The sequence below is a fragment of the Neodiprion virginianus genome, chromosome 6 (assembly GCF_021901495.1).
Source record: "Neodiprion virginianus isolate iyNeoVirg1 chromosome 6, iyNeoVirg1.1, whole genome shotgun sequence".
Classification (NCBI taxonomy): domain Eukaryota; kingdom Metazoa; phylum Arthropoda; class Insecta; order Hymenoptera; family Diprionidae; genus Neodiprion; species Neodiprion virginianus.
The window spans coordinates 13,316,139-13,335,726 of NC_060882.1; the positions used below are offsets into that span (position 1 = coordinate 13,316,139).

The following is a 19,588-nucleotide window of genomic DNA, read 5'->3' on the forward strand; positions in this document are numbered from 1 at the left end:
TAATAAAGGGATGAAATTATACAGTGTTACTTAGACGTGTCACGTGCAGACGATCATCTGAAGGATCTCACCCAGCGTGATCTCAAAAGAATATACATATATAATCTATTCCCGAGCGGTTAGAAATGGATTACTTTGGGCTTTGCTTGTATAAAGTGTAAACGCACCGGCTGTGATAAAAGTACACTATTCTGGGTGACAGGAAATCAATCGTATGGACAAGATGGCACTCGAATTGTCCACACTAGTTCATATTTTGTGTAACAAAATGAATCAAGTACACTATTACAAATGACAAAGAGAGATTTAGGACAATTAAGGTAAAAACTATCACAAATAACAAAGAGCGATTAAGGCCAACTAAGTAGTACGTTACAGTTTGTGAAAGGTGAGTTGAGGAGTAGGCCTCCTTGGGTAGCGCGAAAGTACACCACTTAAGACACACCATCGATTCACCGAGCCGTTCCGTTAAGAATTTTGAGTTTCCACGATTGTCACGATGAAATTGCCGGAAGAATAGTCGCTATCGTTACACGTTGCTTCGGATTTTTTTTTTAATGCGCTGTGACTACCTTATTTAAATTGTTGAAAGATGTTCAAAATTCATCACTTTTTTCTTCTTTGTTTTTGAGTTTTTTTCCTATCGTTATATGAATTGAATGCGCCCCCCATATACAATAATGGTAGTTTATTGAAAGTGTTGGGAATTCCATGTATTGTCGGTGAAGCCAGCGGAGACTGATATGGTGATTCATTCAACATGGGCAATGGTCGGTTTTTGAACTCGTTGTTCACAGTGAAATCTGTTGAAACAGACGATGATAATGTCGCTTCTACAAAATTCATCACGTCGGATAACGTGCATGGAGCCGTTGACTTGTTGATTCCGATTAATTGATAATATGTATGTATGTAATATTTATTGTTCCCCTTGGGGTTACAAAGACTTCCATTTTCCTCTCCCTTTACCATATTTTTACATGTTTTCTTAACCTATTCTTATCCTATTCTTACTTCCTACCTTATCTTTACTTATTTTCTGATTGCCTGTGCCCTGTGCCGTTGCCGTGCCATTCCCTTACTTTCGCTTTTATCCTTTTCTTATTCTTTATCCTTATCTTTACTTAACCTTATCCTATTTTACCTTATTCTATTCCCTATTTGTCCTTATCCTAATCGACTTCAATTTCCCATTCGTCTCTCACCTTTTTCATTCTCTTGTACATCCCTGATCCTTTCCAGTTCTCTCATCCAGACTTCTCCCACCCCCTCCCCACCTAACATCTCCCTCACCACCTCCTGCCAGCTTTCCCCCCTTCTATCCCAGCCCACGCACCTTTCCCATACGTGCTCCCATATTTCCTCCTCCCCCCTGCACACCCTACACATTCTCTTTTCCTCTTCTTTCTAGTACCTTGCCTCCTTCATCTCGCTTCCCAATCTAAATCTTGCCACTCTTGATCACCTGCTTTCCCCCCATCCCTTTCCCAGATACCCTGGTATCCCTTCTCCTTTCACTAGCCTGTACCATCTGCTGTACCTCGATTCCCTTATTTTCTCCCACCTCTCTTTTCTCTGCTCTTCCCTCTCTCTCTCCTCTATTTGCCTAAAATCCACCTCTCCCCTCTCCCTTCTCGCGACTACCTCTCTACTCTCTGCCCCCCTTTCCGCAAAGAAACTTTCCCTTTCCCTTTCCCATCTCGATCCCTGCCTCCCAACTTCTGCCTTTTCCTTTATCTCTTCCCAGCATCTCCTAGCTAGCTCGCTACCCTCCCCTCTCTCCAGCTTCTTTTCAAAGTTCCATGCCCTTCTCCCTGCCCTAATCCTTAGCTTTTCCCTCTGTAGTTCCTCCCTTACTAAATATCCCGGTGTTCGCCTATCCACTGCTAATGTCCATCTCAAAAATCTATCCTGTACCGCCTTGACAGCCCTCCACTCCCTCCACCCCCATATCTCCGATGCGTACTCCATTACCGACCATACCAGCCTGTCAAATAACCAAATCCTTTTTTCCCAATCCCTCCCAAACCTTCTTTTTCCTCTTCCCTATACCTGCCTCATTACTACCCCTGCCTTCCGTACTCTCTCCTTCACGTGTGCTTCCTGTCCCCCATTGCACTTCACTCTATACCCTAGATGACTGAACTCTTCAACCTCCTCTATCTTTTTCCCTTTCCATCTCCAATCCATTTTTTTCCTTCTGCCGCCTCCTTTCCTAAATCTCATAATCCTTGATTTCCCTACATTTACTGTCATCCTTTCCCTGTTCATATACCTTTCTAACTTCCTAATCATTACCTCCATCTCCTCTTCATGTCTCGCTAGTAGCACTATGTCATCAGCATACGCTAACATCGATACCCTGCCGCCGCGCGCCGGCCAACTCCACCCCCCCAACCCGTCTCCCTCTCTCCATTTCCTCTTCTGAATCCGCCGGCAGCAGGTTGAATACATGCAGACTGAGCGGACATCCCTGCCTTAACCCCCTCGCCGTCCAGAACGCCTCTCGTACCTTTCCCCCGCTCCCCACCCAACTCTTTGTTTCCTTGTAAATTTCCCCTATCCTCTATCCTCTATCATAGTCTCCCATAGCACCTTCCTGTCCACCGAATCGAACGCCGCTTTTGAGTCCACAAAGAACGTCACCACCTTTCCCTCATCCCTTCCCACCTGTCTATTGATTGAATAGTCAAGCACGTATACGTTGTCAATTGTACCCATTCCTTTCCTGAAGCCAGTTTTATTTTGCGGTATCATGCCCTTCTCCTCCACCTCTCTTTCTAACCTTTCCGCTAATGCCATAGCATAGACCTTATACAGAGTTGGCATCAGCGTCACCCCCCTATACTCTTCTACCCTTTTCCCCTCCCCCTTCTTTGTATCGGCGCTATCAATCCCTCTCTCCAATCCTCTGGCCAGCTCTCCCCCACCCAAACTCTGTTACATGTTTTCCATACCCACTGCTCCATCTCTTCCCCCCCATACCTCCATACCTCGCTAGCTATTCCATCCCCCCGTGGTGCTTTTCCATCCCTCAGCTTTCCTATCACCTTCTTAATCTCTTCCCTCTGCAGCTCCTCTTTCCCGTCCCCCTTTCTATTTGCCGTCCCCCCGCCTTCTGTTATCTTGCTTTCCACTCCGCCTGATAATCCCATGGAATACTCCCTCCACTCCTAATCGCCTATTTCCTCATTCACCCTCTTCCTCTTCTTTCATTCCCTGTTAACTATCTCCCATACCTTGCTTTCTGTCCTTGCTTCCGCTGCTTCTTTTATGAATCCCGCATTTTCTTTCTTCCTCCTCTCCTCGCACAGCCTATTATATTCCCTTCTTTCCTTTCTATACGCTTCCCCTTCCCCCTCCCGCTTTCTCTAGTTCCTTAAACCTTGCCTTACTTCCGCTTTCTTTCGCCCACATTCCTCATCCCACCAACCTTTATTCACTTCACTTCCCCTCCCTCCTACCTCTAAAGCTCGTCTAAGCTCCCTTATTCTTTTCTCTATCTCTTTGCCTACATCCGCTTCTCCTACCCCCTCCCATTTGACTTCTGTTCTAAACCTCCTCCTACCCTCCTCTGTCCAGTCTCCATTACAAGCTTCCCCTACTCTTTTTCTCTTTCTTGTCCTAGTCACTGCCCCCCTCATCCACACTATTACCGGGTGATGGTCCGAGTCAACCCTATCCCCAATCTCCATCCTTTTGACCCTATCCCTTACCTCGCTGTCTCCTATAGCGTAATCTATCACCGTCACCCCCGCCCCTCCTACATACATAAATTCTCCCTCCTCATCGCCCTCTATGTTCCCATTCATTATTGCCCATCCTGTCTCTTCCAAAAATTGCACCAGCTGCTTACCTTCGGAGTTTATTTTCCTGTCCTTTGATTTCCTACTCCTATTCTCCTCCTCTCCTTCCCCCAAACATCCTTCCCCCTCCTGCCCTGTCCTGGAATTAAAATCACCCCTCACTAGCACTCTTGTTCCTCCCTCTACCTCTTCTGCCCGCTCCTTCAATTCCCCTATCTTCTCTTTCAGATCCCCATTTACGTATATTCCTATTACTATCTATTCCCCCCCCCCCCCCCCCTATACTTATTTTCCTTATTATCATCCCCTCTTTTACCTCTTCCCTCCCTTCCTCCCCACTTACCATCTCCCTTCTTACCCCTAACAGCATTCCGCCTATTGCTCTTCCCTTCCTATTTCTTCTCACCGCATACTGCACTTCCCATCTATACCCTGCTGGCAACTCATTCCTAATTCTTTCCCACCCCTTCTTTTCCATCCATGTCTCCATTAAAAATATTACATCCCACTCCCTTAGACCCCTCCAGAAATCTTCATCCTTTCTCGCAAGCCCCGCCACATTCCAGAAAACTACTTTCCAACCCTCCCTTTCCGTCTCGCCTACTCCCCTCTCTCTCCTCTTTCTTTCCCGCCCCCTCTGCCTCTGTCCCTCCCCACTGACCATTTCCCCGACTGCCTTTCCCTACGTACCCCAGCCTGTGCTTATATACCCCCCTCTTGTCTTTCCTCGCTTGCTGTCCTTTCCCTATCGCCTTCCTCCACTTTTCCCCTCCCCTCCCTTTGCCTCTATTCCCTCTCTCTCCCTGCACCGTCCCTAAGCACCTTTCCTATCTCATCCCACTTTCACATTTTCCCTTCTATCCAGATCTTTGCATACCCTATTCTTACTCTGTTTCCCCTTCTCTCCTCGATAGCTGCTATCTCCCTCAACTTCCATTTCATTCTCCTCTCTGCCCAGGTGAGATCCTCTTTTCTCTCCTCCCTCCCTTTAAGGACGCTTTTTCTTTCCATTACCTGCCTCTTTTGCTCCCTATTCCCTAGCCTTGCTATCCATATCCCCTTTTCTCCCCCCTTTTTTGCGCCTACCTCCCACATATCCTTTACCTCGACCTCTACCCCTATCACCTGCATAATCTTTTTCAACCCTTCCTTTTCCCTTCCCTTCTCTATTCTCGCTCCTCTCAATACTATATTTCCCCTTCTTTCTTCCCTTTCTTTCCTCTCTGTGGCCCACCCCATCTTTTTTAACCTATCTATTGTCACCTGCGCCACTTCCGCATTCCCCTGTCTCTGCCTCTCCCCCCCACCTTCTGCCCCCCACCTTCTCTTCATTTCTAATTCTGCCAGCCTCCCCTTTACTCTGTCCATCTTCCCTCCTCTCCGCTCTTCTACCTCTTTTAATCTTTCACCTAGATCCCTTATCGTTTCCTTCATCTCCCCCCTCTCTACTTCCCACTGCTCTTCCCTTCTAGTCATTTCCCCTTTAATCTTTTCCATTTCTTCCCTGATCCCCCTTCCTTGCCCTTTGACCTCCTCTAGACCTATCTTTAACTCTTCCCTAATCAGCCTTAGCATATCCTGTATACTCCCTCTCTCTGTCTTCCCTTCCTCACCTGTCTTGCCCTCCGGCGACCGGTGAACTTTCCTGCTTTTCCCAAATACTCTTTCTCTTTCCTGTATCTCACGTGCATCCTCCTCCCCTTTTTCCCCCTTCTCCTCCCGCTTTCTGTTCCATAAATCTAGCACCGTCGTCGCCGATCCCAGGCTATGACTCCTATGCCTCCCTAACGATGCTACTGCACCCGGCCTACCTTTCTTTTTCTCCTTCTCTACTCTGTTCGCCCCTTCTTTTTGGCCACCCGCGTTGCTCATACTGTTTATCTCCGCCACCGCTCCCTACCTTATCTACCTGCCACCTATCTGTCTTTGCTCCATCCCCCTTCCTACGCCCTAGATGTCACCGCCTATTTTTTTGTTATCCTTCCCGTTGCCGTCCGCCGGCTTTCTCTGACTAACCTCAAAACTTTCCCCCTTTTTTCACCTGTCCTTTCCTTCTACTCCTGCCTCCCTATTCCCTTCACTCGTCCGCACGTCCTGGTCTTCCCCACTCCTTCTCTTCCCCATTTCCTTTCCTCCTCACCTTTGCTATCCTGCTAAATTCTCACACTCTTTCTCACACCTGCCACTCACATCCAAACCGGAAACGGAAGTCCGATTCATTGATAATATTTCATTTCGATAAACTGCTTCGGATTTCAGATGTAAAATCACCTTGCTGCTGCACTCATTTTTAACCCACATCATTTCGATTTTTGCTTCGTCAATGAGTTGAACTGAATGGTTGTGTCAACTTGGCTTTGATGACCGATCTGAGGAGATATCTGATTCAATTAGTAGACCCACAAAAGTATGATTTTTGACTAATGTGATGTTAAAGTTTGTAAGATGTAAAATTGGGGAATCTTACGATCGAGTTTTCACGAATTTATCGATAAATCGCATAGTTTCGAAGTGTACGAATCCTCACCGTCAAGCCGATCTACCTTCACTCTCACGTTCAGCATGTCTTTTCTTTCACTTTCGAGCAAAATTCTATTAATCCAGACCGACGCGCGACGAGGAGAGCACATCTGAGCTGTGACTGAATTGATGAGAAATTGTTTTATGATCTATTTTTTACACATCATGTTATTTTTGACTATTACCTCTAGCGAACCGCCACACGTCTTTCATATTTATTGCTTCTACTTGCCAACTCTCCCACGCTTCTTATATTAACGCTATAATCTGCATCTTGTCCTTCTATATCGATCCAGCCTTACGCTACTTGCTATCTACCTTACTCTGCTAATTCTATTTTCTCCACTATGGATTCTTATATGTACATTTTCTGCACCCATATGATTTGTCTCCAAACTCACTTGTATTTCATCCTTTTATAACCACATATTCAACTCAAAACCCTACTCTCTTCGAAGACACATCTCTGCTCTACAGCCAATTGCATTTTTCATATACTCGAATGAATCATTTTTTGATCAACAAGGAACCATTATTCAATATCTTACACAAGACCTTCATGTGTGGTTGTTTTGTGCGGAAGCTGATCCATTTGATAATCCGTAACAAACATAATATGACGAAGGATCAACTTCAAAATAAGTAGTTATATAAGAGGGGTACTGTCTCAAAACTGCCTTACTGACCTGATTGAATGCTGCAGGACGCGCCTCGCCCGTAGTCGGTTTGTTACCAACCGAGCGTCAGTGTGTTACCGACTGCAAGATTGCGGATTAACCCGCAAGATGGCGGACTGACATGCAAGATGGCTGACTAGCATACAAGATGGCTGACTAGCATGCAGGATGGCGGACGAGATGACGGGACATGTAGTCGGTGTGTTACCGACCTAACCTTTTTTTTTTTTTGTTATCGCTGGGAAAATGCCTTATGCACACCCCGAGGCGCCCCGCAAGGACCCTCGGGGTAGTGTGGGACTCGCATCCACTAAAAAACCAGCGGCCATCCTGGTGCGGGTAGGGGACTCCCCGGAACCGCTCGAGGCATATCTTCAGAGAGCCCCCGGGCACTACTACGCGGCTGCGTGTCTTGCCTGTTGTGGTGTCTGCGTGTCTTGCCATCCTCGTGGGTAACTTCCTTCTAACCGCGCTGTGGCTGGCGCTTCGTGAGGCGAAGCCGTCCAGTGCCGAGGGCGATTCCCACTCTGCGTCCTCTAGGACTAGGACTATCCTCGCGGAGGTCAGGGGAAGACGGCGCGGCGTTGCGCTCCAGTCGCCGTCCCAGGGGGTTGGAGCTGATGATAAAGAGGAGGTATTGAGCGGAGAGGCCCTAGCCCTAACCGGGGGCCAATTACATCCTAATCTGGCACCATCTATGCCTCTTCGCGCCCCCCCTGGCCCGCCCCGAGGGACGAAGCGAAGCTCGGCCGGCACACCACCCCGCCGACCCGTTCGGGTCCCCACATGTCCGAGCTACCTATTCGGCCCGTGTAGCCTGCGCTACCCGGTCTCATTCCCTGCGCGCTGCGGGGCCTGTTGCCGCGCTCTCTCCTCAAGTTCTTTTGCGGCGATCACCCGTTCCGCGAAGCGGGCCACCGCCGCCCATCCCTTCCCTGAGCCCCTCATTGACCGGATCAACCCGGCCAGGGTCAGGTCCCCCCCAACGGCCTCCCGCAGGGCCGCCCTATCCGTCCCACGCTGGGCAGGTTTCCACCGTGGGGCTTGACGTGTCCGCGGCCCTCGCACAGTGCTGGCAGGCCGGCCGCTCCGCCCTCCCTATCCTGTGCAGGGAGTCGGCGAAACAACCGTGGCCCATCAGCACCTGAATTAATCGGAAGGTCAACCTTCCATGACCCCTGCCGTGCCACCCATTCCAGTTATCCGCGATCGCCGCTCTTGACCTCCCGCTGGGAAGGTCGGGACCCTCCAGGGACCTCCTCCATCGTTTACGGGCAGCAAGGAGTTCTCTCGCCCTGACAGTCCTTGCTTCGTCAGTAGAGCAGGATCCCGTCGTCACTCGCGTCTCCCACATCCAGCCGTATGCTCGGTGATAGGCACCAGCCACCAGGTGTAGCGGCGTCGTTCGGGCCAGCATTGCGACAGACAGACACAAAGGACGCCGTCCGGTATGCCGCGACCACCCTTGTGCAGATTCTCCTCTGGTGCTTTCCCATGGCACGTTTTATGTGCCTTGACGTTTTCGCCACGTCCCCCTATACCGGAGCCCCGTACAGAATGGCCGCAAACAGGGTCCCGGCGTACAGTCGCCGCTTCGTCTCCGACGTCCCCCTGAGGTTCGACATCAGTCGCGATGGGGCCCTCGTGATGCCCCCGATCTTCATTTCCATGCCCGCGAAATGCTCCCGGAATGTGAGACCGGAGTTCAGCCATATCTCAAGATATTTCATGGACCCCGCCCGTGGGATCCTCTCCGAACCTACCCTCAAGTCCGGGATGTGTTCCACCGTCCCTTCTCCCGCGCGGCCGAAAAGGACCGCCGCCGTCTTGTTGGCCGATATCTTGAGCCCAAGGTCCGATATGCGCCGGCACACTCTCGCCACCATTGCGTTGGCCAGTGCCACCGCTGATGCTGGCTCCGCCGCGGAACTCAAGACCAGGGTGTCGTCCGCATAGCATACCACCGCGGTGCCTGGCTCCGCTCCAACCCGCAGGACCTCGTCAAACGACAGGATCCACAGCAGAGGACCTAGAACAGACTCTTGTGGAACTCCGGCCGTCACAGCCAGGCTTCTCAGTCCCCCGCCCTCCGTTGTGTACTCGACGTACCTGTGGGAAAGATAATCGTTAATAATTCGCCGCATGGACGCGTGTACCCCCTTCGTCGCGAGCGCGTTTCTAATAACAGGCCATGGGAGGCTATTGAAAGCGTTGGCTATATCCAAAGATACAGTCACCACGCAGCATCCCGTTCTTGTAACGCCCTCGACGAACTGGCGAACCCTGATTAGCGCGTCGATTGTTGATCGCCCTTTCCGAAAGCCATATTGCTCGTCCGACAGCCGGGCCCGGGGGTTCTCTTCCATCCAGTTCCCTAGTCGAAAAACCAGAACCCTCTCGAAGGCCCTCCCCAGTTCGCCCAAAAGGCATATAGGCCTGACCTTTGGAAGAGATCCGCCGGACGTGCCTCCTTTGGGAATAAGCACTAGCCGGGCCCTCTTCCAGGATCGTGGGACGTGCCCCTCCCGTAGACACGCCGTTAATGTCCGTGTGATCAGGGTAGGCATCCCCTCGGGGACTCTTGCCCACGCGGCTCCTCTATGCCGTCTGGTCCCGGGGCGGTGTTTCGCCCGCTCCCCTTCTTGATCGCGGACCGTACTTCATCTACCGTGACCGCCCATCCCTCGTTCCAGCTCCGGTCTCCCTGGCTCTCCGGCTCGTTGCCCTCTCCTCTTGGGAATAGTGGTGTGAGGAGCCTCCCCAGGGTCTCGCTATCGAGGGTTTCCGTCAGCTTCCTCGAGACGGTGCGGAGCCTGCCCAGCACCAGCTTGTAAGGTAGGCCCCATGGGTCCGATTCCACGGAACCCACGAGGTGTTCCCAGGCCTTGGGCTTTGCTGCTTTTATGCTGTCCCGCAGCCTCCGCTGGCTGGCCCGGTATTCGGCCTCTCTGTCGTCGTGGAGGCCACTGGCTGCTCTCCTGTTCCTGGTGAGGCACCTCCTTGCTGCCACGCAGCGCTTACGCTGTTCGGCCAGGTCCTCGCTCCACCAGTACGTAGTCCTCCTATAGCTCTTGGTTTGAGCTCTGGGAGCGGTCGCGTCGCAGGCCTGCGTTATGGTCCTGTCCACCCATGCAGCCAGGCTGGCCGACGTAGTCTGGTCCTCGACCGTTGTTCCCCATGCTAGACAAGTGACTAGGGATTCCCCGAAGCATTCTACATCGGATCTGCGCCAGTTCCACCGCGCGTGTCCACCTCCGTCCCCAGATTTCACGTGCCGAGAGCCCTGTATCTTTCACGCTATATAAAGGTGGTCCGAGAGCGTCTCCCTCTCTGTGAGAACCCGCCATTGCTGCACCGTCGGCGTCAGGCTCGGCGTCGACCACGTCAGGTCAACAACTGACGAGCCTTGCGCCCTGACACACGTTGCCGTAGTCCCATCGTTGTGCAAGCTTACTCCGCACGACGCCGCCCATCTCTCCAAGAGCTCCCCCCTGCGGTTGCTCCCTGCTGGGTCCTATGTCGGCGAGCGGGCTTTGAAGTCACCGCCCACCAGTACCCCCCTGCCGCCGTCGCCTGCTGACCGGACCACCCGCGCCAGGTCGTCCTTAAACGCCTCGAACGCTTGAATGGGGACGTTGGAGGATATGTAGCCAAACACGACTGCTATGTTTCTGCATCTGGCCGCTACATACCCCCTTCCCCTCTCCAGTAGGGAGCACAGTGGTGCATCGCACTCCATCTTCCAGCATATGGCCGCCAGGCCGTCCTCGCTGCCCAGCCAGTTGTCTGCGCCCGGGATGGAGTGTGGCTCGGATATGAGACACATATCCACCCCCTCTTCTAACGCAAACTGGCTCAGCAGGTCCTTGGCCCCCCCCCTTTCCCCGGCTGTGGTTCAGATTGCTCTGCAGGAAGAACCTGGCCATATGCGGTGTCCCTGGCTGCGGGCCCCCGACCCCGTTCACTGACCGACGCGCAGCGTCCCGATCCCATCCTGTGGGCGCTGTACCTCCCTTTGCTGTTGCACACCGCGCATTTCGAGGAAGATGTGCAGCTTCTCGCCTGATGTCCATCGCTGCCACACCTGAAACACGCACGCCTGCGCGCTGCCCGTGCGTTGCACGCGGCGCCTAGCTGTCCAAAGCCCCAGCACCTGTAGCATTGACGGGGCCGCACCTCCAGTAGCTTGACCCTGGCTATGGTCGAGCCTATTTTAATCTTACCCTTCGCCGCCACGGTTGTGGCTGCCCTTAGAGGACACTGCACCCAAGCGCTGAAGAGCCGGCTAGCCATTCTCCGCGGAGGGCCTACTCGGATCTCCTGTGAACTGCATCCTCCCTGTTCCGCTGGGGTGCGGGCCAGCTCTTCGGTCGTCACCGAGTCGTCCAGGCCTTGTACCCTCAGCTCACCCTTGGTTGACGGTCGCGTCGCCTACACCGCGTCGCCGTATTTTTCCCCGATTACATCGGAGAGTCGCTACGCCAGGGCGTTCGCCTTCTTCGCGTTCTCGGGTCCGGGTATTTTTATGAGCACCCCGCCATTGGCTGCTCGCCGAACCCTGGTCCCCCCTATGTCCAGCTCTTCCAGCCGGATGTTGCCGCGGGCAAATTGCAGGATTTCAGCGTAGGGGGCGCTCTCCCCTCTGCATTCGATGGCGACCACCGCGGTTCTCGGGGCCTTGCGGGTGGCTCCGGGCGGTTTGTTCGCACCTGGTTGCGCCTGGATCGACGGCAGGACCCTTGGCCTAGTCTCCGTTGGCAACCTGCTGTGATTTGCCCCTCCGGGGGGGTTCCTCTTACTCGATCGCTCCTCCTTCTTTTTCTTCCCCTTCGCCTTCGCGCCGCTTCTTCCCACTTTAACCCAGACGTCGTCGCCTGCCTCCATTGGGAGCTTGCCGCGCCTGGGGCTTCTTTTGTGGGTTCTGCGGTATCTCGGGTCGCGCTAGATACCGCGCGCGCCCTGTTGGGCGGTCCAAGGCCCGCACCTCTTTCCCTTACGGCATCCGGGGTGGCCGCGGTATGGCTTGGATTCCCCTGTCTCTTGTGCTGCACAGTATGCGGGAGATCCGGCTGACCTCCTCTCGCTTTTGCCCGAGGGCCGCGGCTTGCCTGGCCAGCTCTTCGTTCCTGGCCCTGTCCTCGTCTTTTGGCCCCCGCCTGGGCTCTCCCTAGGGCTACCCGGTACTCCTCCCGCCTCTTCTGGAGCTTCTCCCTCTCCCTTAGTCCATCCAGGACCTGGGTCTCCAGCTTCGTTTTCTCCTCCCGTAGCTCTGCGGGACCGGCTGCCATTACTGCTTTGCCGGTAAGGGTGAGCAGAGCTTCTTTCGTCCAGCCCACTCTCTTTTTTATTTCTCCGCTCAGTCTGCCGTTCATTGACTTGCATTTCATCCTAATGCCGTCAATTTCTTCCATCCGCTCCCTGATCTGGGCTCCCAGATCTGCCGCGGTCATGTACCTGTATTCGACGAGGCCTATCCCCTTCGGAACATCTTCTGGGAAGCTCGTCACCACACCGGTGACCTTTTCCCTAGTCTTCGTGGTAGTAGGGGGGTCTTTCGCCATCCTCGGACGCTGGCTCTGGGTGCTTTCCTCAGATCCCGTCTCATCGGTATCTGAGCTTCCTACTGCGTAGGCCCCCTTATTGAGTATAACGCGCCTCTTCTTGTCCTTAGGACGGGTACCTGTGTTCTTCTTCTGGCCCTCTCCACCCTCTTTGGCTGGAAATACGGCTCTCGCCTCTCCAGTCCCGCTTTCTGTGGCTTCCGTTCTGCCCCCCGCGTGCTTGCCGGCCTATGCGGCAGGGTCGGCTCCTCTTCGTCCGAGGAACTCGCGAGTCCTGGCGGGGTGAGCTCGCTCCCCTTTCTCTTGCTCCCCTGCTGGCACTGCGGCTGCAGGGGTTGCTTCTCAGCGTGCTTCTCAGCGTGCGCCACATGGCGTGTTCTCCTCCTTCTCTCCCTTCCGGTGGCCTCAGTCGCAGGTGATTCTGCCGCTGGATCCGTTCCCGTCCTTGCCGTAAGGGGGGGCCAGCTGCTTCCCCTTACGATGAGACGTCCGCGTGTCTCCCTGTCCTCAACTCCTTGATTTGGTTTGGGTGGTGTTGTAAAATCCATGCTGAAACGAATAATATATATCGACGGTTCGGCCATCATGGCAGCCACACCGCAGTGTGGCATATCGCCCCGCCGGTAAGATCCCTACCCCCTCGCACGGAAGCCGCTGTCGGTTTGTCGGGTGGTCTGCCCTATCCGCTCGAACCCCCTGAACGTACATCTTTAGCGTTGCCAGCCCGGGGATTACCCTGTCAATCAGAAATAGGGTAGGCCCCGACCCAGTGAGACGTTGCCGGATTTGACCTACCGCACACGCGCTCGGGATACCAGGTTTGACTCCCAGATTGGCTCCAGTCAGCTGAGGGGAGCGGTTCTCCCACTCTGAACGTGTGGTTTCCTGGGACCCTCGCCATGGAACCGAGGTTTCGTAGACTAACGTTTACCCGTAGTACGCCACCAAGGTCCGGTAAAGGTACTGAATTCACTTACAGCCCCGGTCAGTCGGCAACTACACCTTCCTTGGTTGGTCTCTGAGAAATCGCCCCAAGGGCCCCAACCGCATCACATGTACACATCGCACATTCGAACCACCATTCATACACTCAGCCCCAAGAGGCTGAACCGACTGTTCTTAGTGGACACTCGTCTAGAGTCACTCCCGCCACGAGGTTTTGAAGTCCCGGGGCGTCGGATCCTCAAGATTCATCGCGTCCATCAAGCCCCTACACCGCGACAAGGTGACAGCCGACGTAGGGGTACCGACCTTTTTTTTTCAGCGGCAAAGGGGAAATCTTCGATTCAATGGTGCCCTCGGATAGTGCCGGATTTTTACCTTCTACCGGCTTAAACCCCTCCGCCACTCATCACCCAGGACGGAGCGGGCCCGCTCTCGCATTACTGCACTCCGTCCCTGTGGCCGGCCGTTCTCTTGGCCTCTCTCTCCCGCTTACCTTATCGTGACGTTGACCATCTTGGCTAGACAGTCGCGCCTCAGTCAGCTTTCCTTCGCCTCCACTCTTCTTGCCTCGGTTGTGTCTACTGTTGGCACGGAATTTGCTACTGTCTGTCTTCCGGCGACGTAGTCCGCAGTCACACTTTGCACTACACTCACCACTACACTTCGCTCGTTGGCTTCGCACTGTTGTCCTGCCAATTTACTCGCCTGTCCGTGTCGTTAATCTCCTGTCACTGCGCCTCCTACGCTACGTTCATTGGCTTTGCAATACTGTCCTGCCAAATGATCTAACTGTCCGTGTCACTAGTCACGCTTCGCATCTCCCTACGCACTTCTAGTCTTTTCTGCAGAGCATGTTGCTAGCCGTGCTCACATGGCCCCAACCTAGCTCCTGCACACTTACCTGCGACGTCTGCGTCCTGGCCAGCCGCCAGTCCGAGCAGGTGGCCCCCTTGTCCACCGTGGACCTGTAGTGCGGGAACATCCTCACATGCTCGTCCCAGCTGACGCCTTGGCAGCTGGCGGTAAAGACCACGCCGTCGAGCACCACAACGTCTAGCCCCATCGGTTGCATATTCACCGGACTGCACAAGTTCGTCAGCTTTTGTTGGCCTCCGTACTTGCGCTTCAGGTACAATATATCTCGGTTGTTGCCTACGTAGTTTACGTCCCCGTAGGTCATCCGGACCCTTGCACCCTCGATACCCGGCATTGTCGCTCTGACCGCAGGCGGTCCTATCTCGATTTCCTCGGCGGCGTGCCTTGTCGCCAGACCCACGATCTTATCCTGTACCACGCCAATATCCGCTACGTCGCTGGTAGGTTCGGCCACATCATCCCTGAGGTGGCCCGCGCTCCTAAAGCATACGGCGTGCCTGTATGCCAGGTCACAGCCGCACGCCGCGCGCCGCTTCTCGCGCAGGCGTCCCCGGCTTGGGTCTCCTGCCTGGTCGTTCACCCCTCTTGTTCCTTTCGGGCTCCTCCTTATCACGGAGTACTCGTCTGATGTAGTCAGCCACTGCATTTCACTGTTCCGACCCTCTCAGCATGGCGCGCACTACCTCCCGGATGTTCGCGGTCGGTCCGGTCGCGCTCCACCTTTCTTCCCTCGGTGCCATCCATGCCGGGCACACGAACCACGTGTGTTTTTTGTCATCCGCAGCGGCTTCGCAGTGGTGGCACCTTGGCGTCGTCTCCTTACCTATCCGATGGAGATATGCACCGAAGCACCCGTGCCCCGTTAGGCCTTGGGTCAGGTGAAACTCCATCTGGCCGTCTCTCCGGTCGATCCAGGGTACTACCGAGGGTATCGCCTCCATCGTCCATGCCCCCTCCTCCTCTTCTCCCCATTCCATGCCCCATTCCTCGGTCATCTTCACCCGCTCCTCACGTCTCAGTCTGGCCCTAGCCGCCTTGCCACCGGCCCCGCTTCTCGCATCCGCCTCGGCCATTCTTTTTCGTTCGGCCACCATCAAGTGCAGCGGGATCAGACCCGCCAGCAACATAGCGGCCGGCGTCGAGACAGTGCGGTACGCCGACACGACTCGTAGTGCGCTGGCCCTTCCCGCGGCCTCCAGTCTGCTCCTGTTCATCGCCACCTTTGGGGCGTCTGCCCACACCAGGGCTCCGTAGAATGCAACGGAGTATATTACGCTCGCCAGGAGTTTTCTTTTCACGTAGGCCGGTCCCCCGATGTTGGGCATCAGCCTCCCAATGGCTGCGGCTACGCCAATAGCCCTGTTAGCGGCCTTTCGCACGTGCTCCGCGAAGTTCATCCTGGCGTCGATAGTCACTCCCGGGTACTTCGAGCTGTCTGTGGGCTTCACCTCGTGTCCTTTGACTTTGATAGGGTTTACCTTCAGCTTGTGCCGGCTAGTTATCACCACTATCTCCGTCTTCCTTTCCGCCAGTCCTACGCCAGCCAGCCACGCCCAGGCGCTGCTGATTGCTTCATTGGTCTTGCTCTCGAGCAGTTCCGCCGTCCTAGTTGTCACCACCAGAGCTACGTCGTCGGCGAGGCCGATAGTTGTCACCCCTTCCGGCATTTTCAGCCACAGCAAGTCATCATAGGCCACGTTCCACAGTGGTGGGCCGAGGACCGACCCCTGTGAAACCCCTGTCGTCCACCAGCGCGTTTTTCCGCTTTCGCTGGTGTGGTACAAGAGTAAGCTGTTTTCCAGGTAGCTCTTGACCATGCGCAGGAGGTACGCCGGCATGTCCTTCCGCTTCTTCATCGTTTCCAGGATTACGTCGTGCCCAACTGCATTGAAGGCGTTTTTGACGTCCAAAAGCGCCAACAAGCAGGGGGTAGCGACGCGACCTTTGCGCTCGTTCGCTTTCCTGGCGATGTCCACGACCTCGTCGATGGCTTGGTTGGTTCACCTTCCCGTACGGAAACCGTACTGATTATCTGCTAGTCCGCCTGACGCGTCCAGAGTTGCCTCGAGCCTGGCGTGCAATAGCCTTTCCAGCATTTAGCCAGCGACGTCAATCAGGCTGATGGGCCGGTACTTCGGCACCTCCCCATCCTTAGTCTGCCCCTTAGGCAGTAAAACATGCCTTTGTCTTTTTCACCTGCCGGGAAATGCTCCACTGCGAAGGCACTCGTTGCAGGCCTTGAGGAGTGTGTCCGGGTAGCACTCAGCAACTACGGCCAAGACTTCGTTCGGCACTCCGTCAGGTCCTGGGGCCTTCCCCCTACCGAGCCTCCTTCCCGCGTCGGCGAGCTCCGCCTCGGTGAAAGGTTCAGTGGGACCGTCGTCGTCGCACCTGGACGTGGTGCTTATCGTCGTCCCATAAGTTGGGAATAACTCACCCAGCACCCCCTTGACGATTGTCGGGTCTTCTGGTTGCCTCAGGCCTCCAAGATTCTTGGTGACCAGCTTGTACGAGAGCCCCCACGGCGAGAGCGATCTCGCTGGACGGCGGTCCTGCCACGCTGTGGCCTTTTTCTCGGCATTCCCGCATCGCATGCCCTGGTGATGGTGTCCATGAGGGCATCCACTTCCAACTTCCGGTCTCGGTTGGACCTTGCCTGTGCTTCGCTTTCTCTTCTTCGAGAAGAGACAGGCTGTCATGGCCGCCTTGTCCAGCTTTCTAACGACCCATCCCTCGCTGAACCGCTGGCTGGCGCCTCTGTCCGTTGCCCGAGCTCCACCGTGCGCCACCAACTCATGTAGATGTAGCGGTGGTCGCTCAGGTTCTTCGAGGACCCTCCATCCTCGTATCTCGGCCGCCACTCCGGGGCTGCCAACCGTTATGTCGATGATCGACTTCGCGCCGGTGGCTTGCCTGCTCCAGGTTGGGGCGTGTCCCGTGTTTATGCGCCAGAGGTCGGGTCTGGCTAAGTACTCAGCCACGATCTCGCCCCTCTCGTCCCGTCTATCGGATCCCCATAGCGGTGACTTCGCGTTGAAGTCGACTGTTATGAGGATCCTACCCCCTGCCGCCCTGACTGCCTCCTCGAGGCCGTCCAGCTGCATCTCCAGTGCTTGCGTCGACGTATTGGGCGAGACGTAGCAGCTGAAGACACTCGTGCTGCTTACTCTCACCCACACGAAGCCTTCGCCTCTCCCACCCAGCATCAGGTTGCTGGTGAGGTTTCGCATCCCAAGGATGGCCGCGTCACCCCTCGTATCCACCAGCCAAATACCTTGCTTCCCCGCCCTGCTAGGCTCAGATACCAGCAGTATGCTGGCCCTCATAGCCGCAGCAGTTTAGGTAAGCAGGTCCTGGGCGGCCTGGCTCCTGTTCAAGTTTACCTGACGTATGTCCGCTTCAGGCACAGCCCCGGGACCCGTGTTGACGCACCTCACTCCTGACATAGCGACGTGCTGAAATCGAGCCTCCGCCCGAACAACCTTCCCAGTGTGGTGGGGGAGAGCATCACTGGCTCCACGTTCGCCCTTCCCGTCCTCACCACTCCCCCGGAGTTGGGCACCCTTATGGTGGCCCGCCCGTTGCGCCGGTCCTTGGCCTTCAGCAGCTCCGCCTTGAAGGCTCTGGACTGGGCACTCCCGGCGAAGTGGTCCACTCTTGCCCCGCCGTTTGTGCACATGATGCACCTTGGGCTGGACCTCCCGCACTGCTTCTCCTTATGCCCGGTCTCACCGCATCTCCTGCAGGCATTCGAGTTGTCTATGCCCAAGCATTTGGCAGTGTGATGTTCATACCCTTGGGATCTGTGACGCCTGTCAACCGTGATCCTTTCTCGGATCCGACAGACGGTCCAACCGATCTTGATTTTGCCAATCGTCAGCAGCTTCCGGGCAGTCTGCTCTGTCATCCTCATCAGCGCAGCCTGGATGCCCCTAGAACCACTTCTCAATCTTATCTTGCCCTCGAGCGGCGCTTTTAAGGCGCTGTTGAGGGCCACCCTTACCTCATCCCCCGTCGTGATCTCGTCAAGATCTCTAATCTCGATGGTCATTGACGGTTCCAGAGTCGAAACCTTGGCCTGGCCACCCAGAACCCCCACGACGGCCTCCTTCAGGGCCTGTGTGCCGCTCGAGCCCTTCAGCTCGAGGAGGACATCTCCCCCTCTGGATCTCCTGACCGCGGTGATGGAGACACCCACCTTATCCGGGTCCACATGACTCCTGACCTTCTTGAGGAGTTCGGCATAGTTCTGTCCTCCTTCCGTCTTGATCAAGACGGCGTCCGGCCTAACCGGTTTTCTAGGCCTGGGCTTACCTTTTTTCGCGGCGGCCGCGGCCGTCTTTTTTGCTGGCGCTGCTGGTGTTGGGGCGGCGGCCTTGCGGCGACCTCGTCTCACCACCTCGCTCCAGCCCTCCTGCTGGGACTTCTTTCCCTGTTCATCGAGGCGCGGCCTCTTCTCCGCAGCCCCGGTTGAGGGGGAGATCTCCTTCCTCTTGGTGGCTGCGGCTGCCTTCTGCTGCTTCTGCTAGGGCTGCTGCGCCCCTGTCTGCGTGGCCTCGTCTCCGGACTCCCGCGGTACTCTGGTCCCGGTCAGCTATTCCTCCATCCTGTTCCAGACACGCTCGACGCGCCTGACGACAATGGCCGCCTTCACCAAGTCTTCTTTGAGGGCGACGTGAGTTTTTTGTGGGCCGTCGTGAAGCCCTTCATTCCCTCAATAAGGGTAATCAGGGTCTTTAGCGATTCCCTCCCACTCACTTCCTGCGCATTTCGGGTGGTCAGACTTACCACCCCAGGGTAGCTCATCGTCCTTGCGCCCTTATTCCTGGCTTTCGGGATCGCTTCCTTCAGCCCCGGCGAGCCCTTCTGCGCACCCTCCCTCGGCGCCTCTATGTCGATGAGGACCAGTGGCATCTGGACAGGCGCCGCCTCCCTCATCTGCACCTCCAAGATGGTGATCCGCCTGGGCGGTGGTGGTGGCCGGTGGATGCTGGTCCTTCTCGCAAAGGGATCTACCTCAAAAACCTCGTATTCCTTCTCGATACTTGTTTTGTTTTGTTTCAACTTTTCCATATTGTAATATTTTTGTCTAACGACGGTTCGCCCATCATGGCAGCAGCAACGCGGTGCAGTATCTATCCCCGCCGGATAGAACCCTAACCCCGTACTCGCGCGGAAGCTGCATTCATCTTGTCGGGTGATC

General features: G+C 55.1%; 1 protein-coding gene across 3 annotated transcripts in view; it reads left to right on the forward strand.

The window, feature by feature from the left end:
- The window catches only part of LOC124307480 (dipeptidase 1-like), a 1,861,010-nt gene that overhangs the window by 1,350,318 nt on the left and 491,104 nt on the right, over positions 1–19,588 (forward strand). The window lies entirely within an intron of this gene.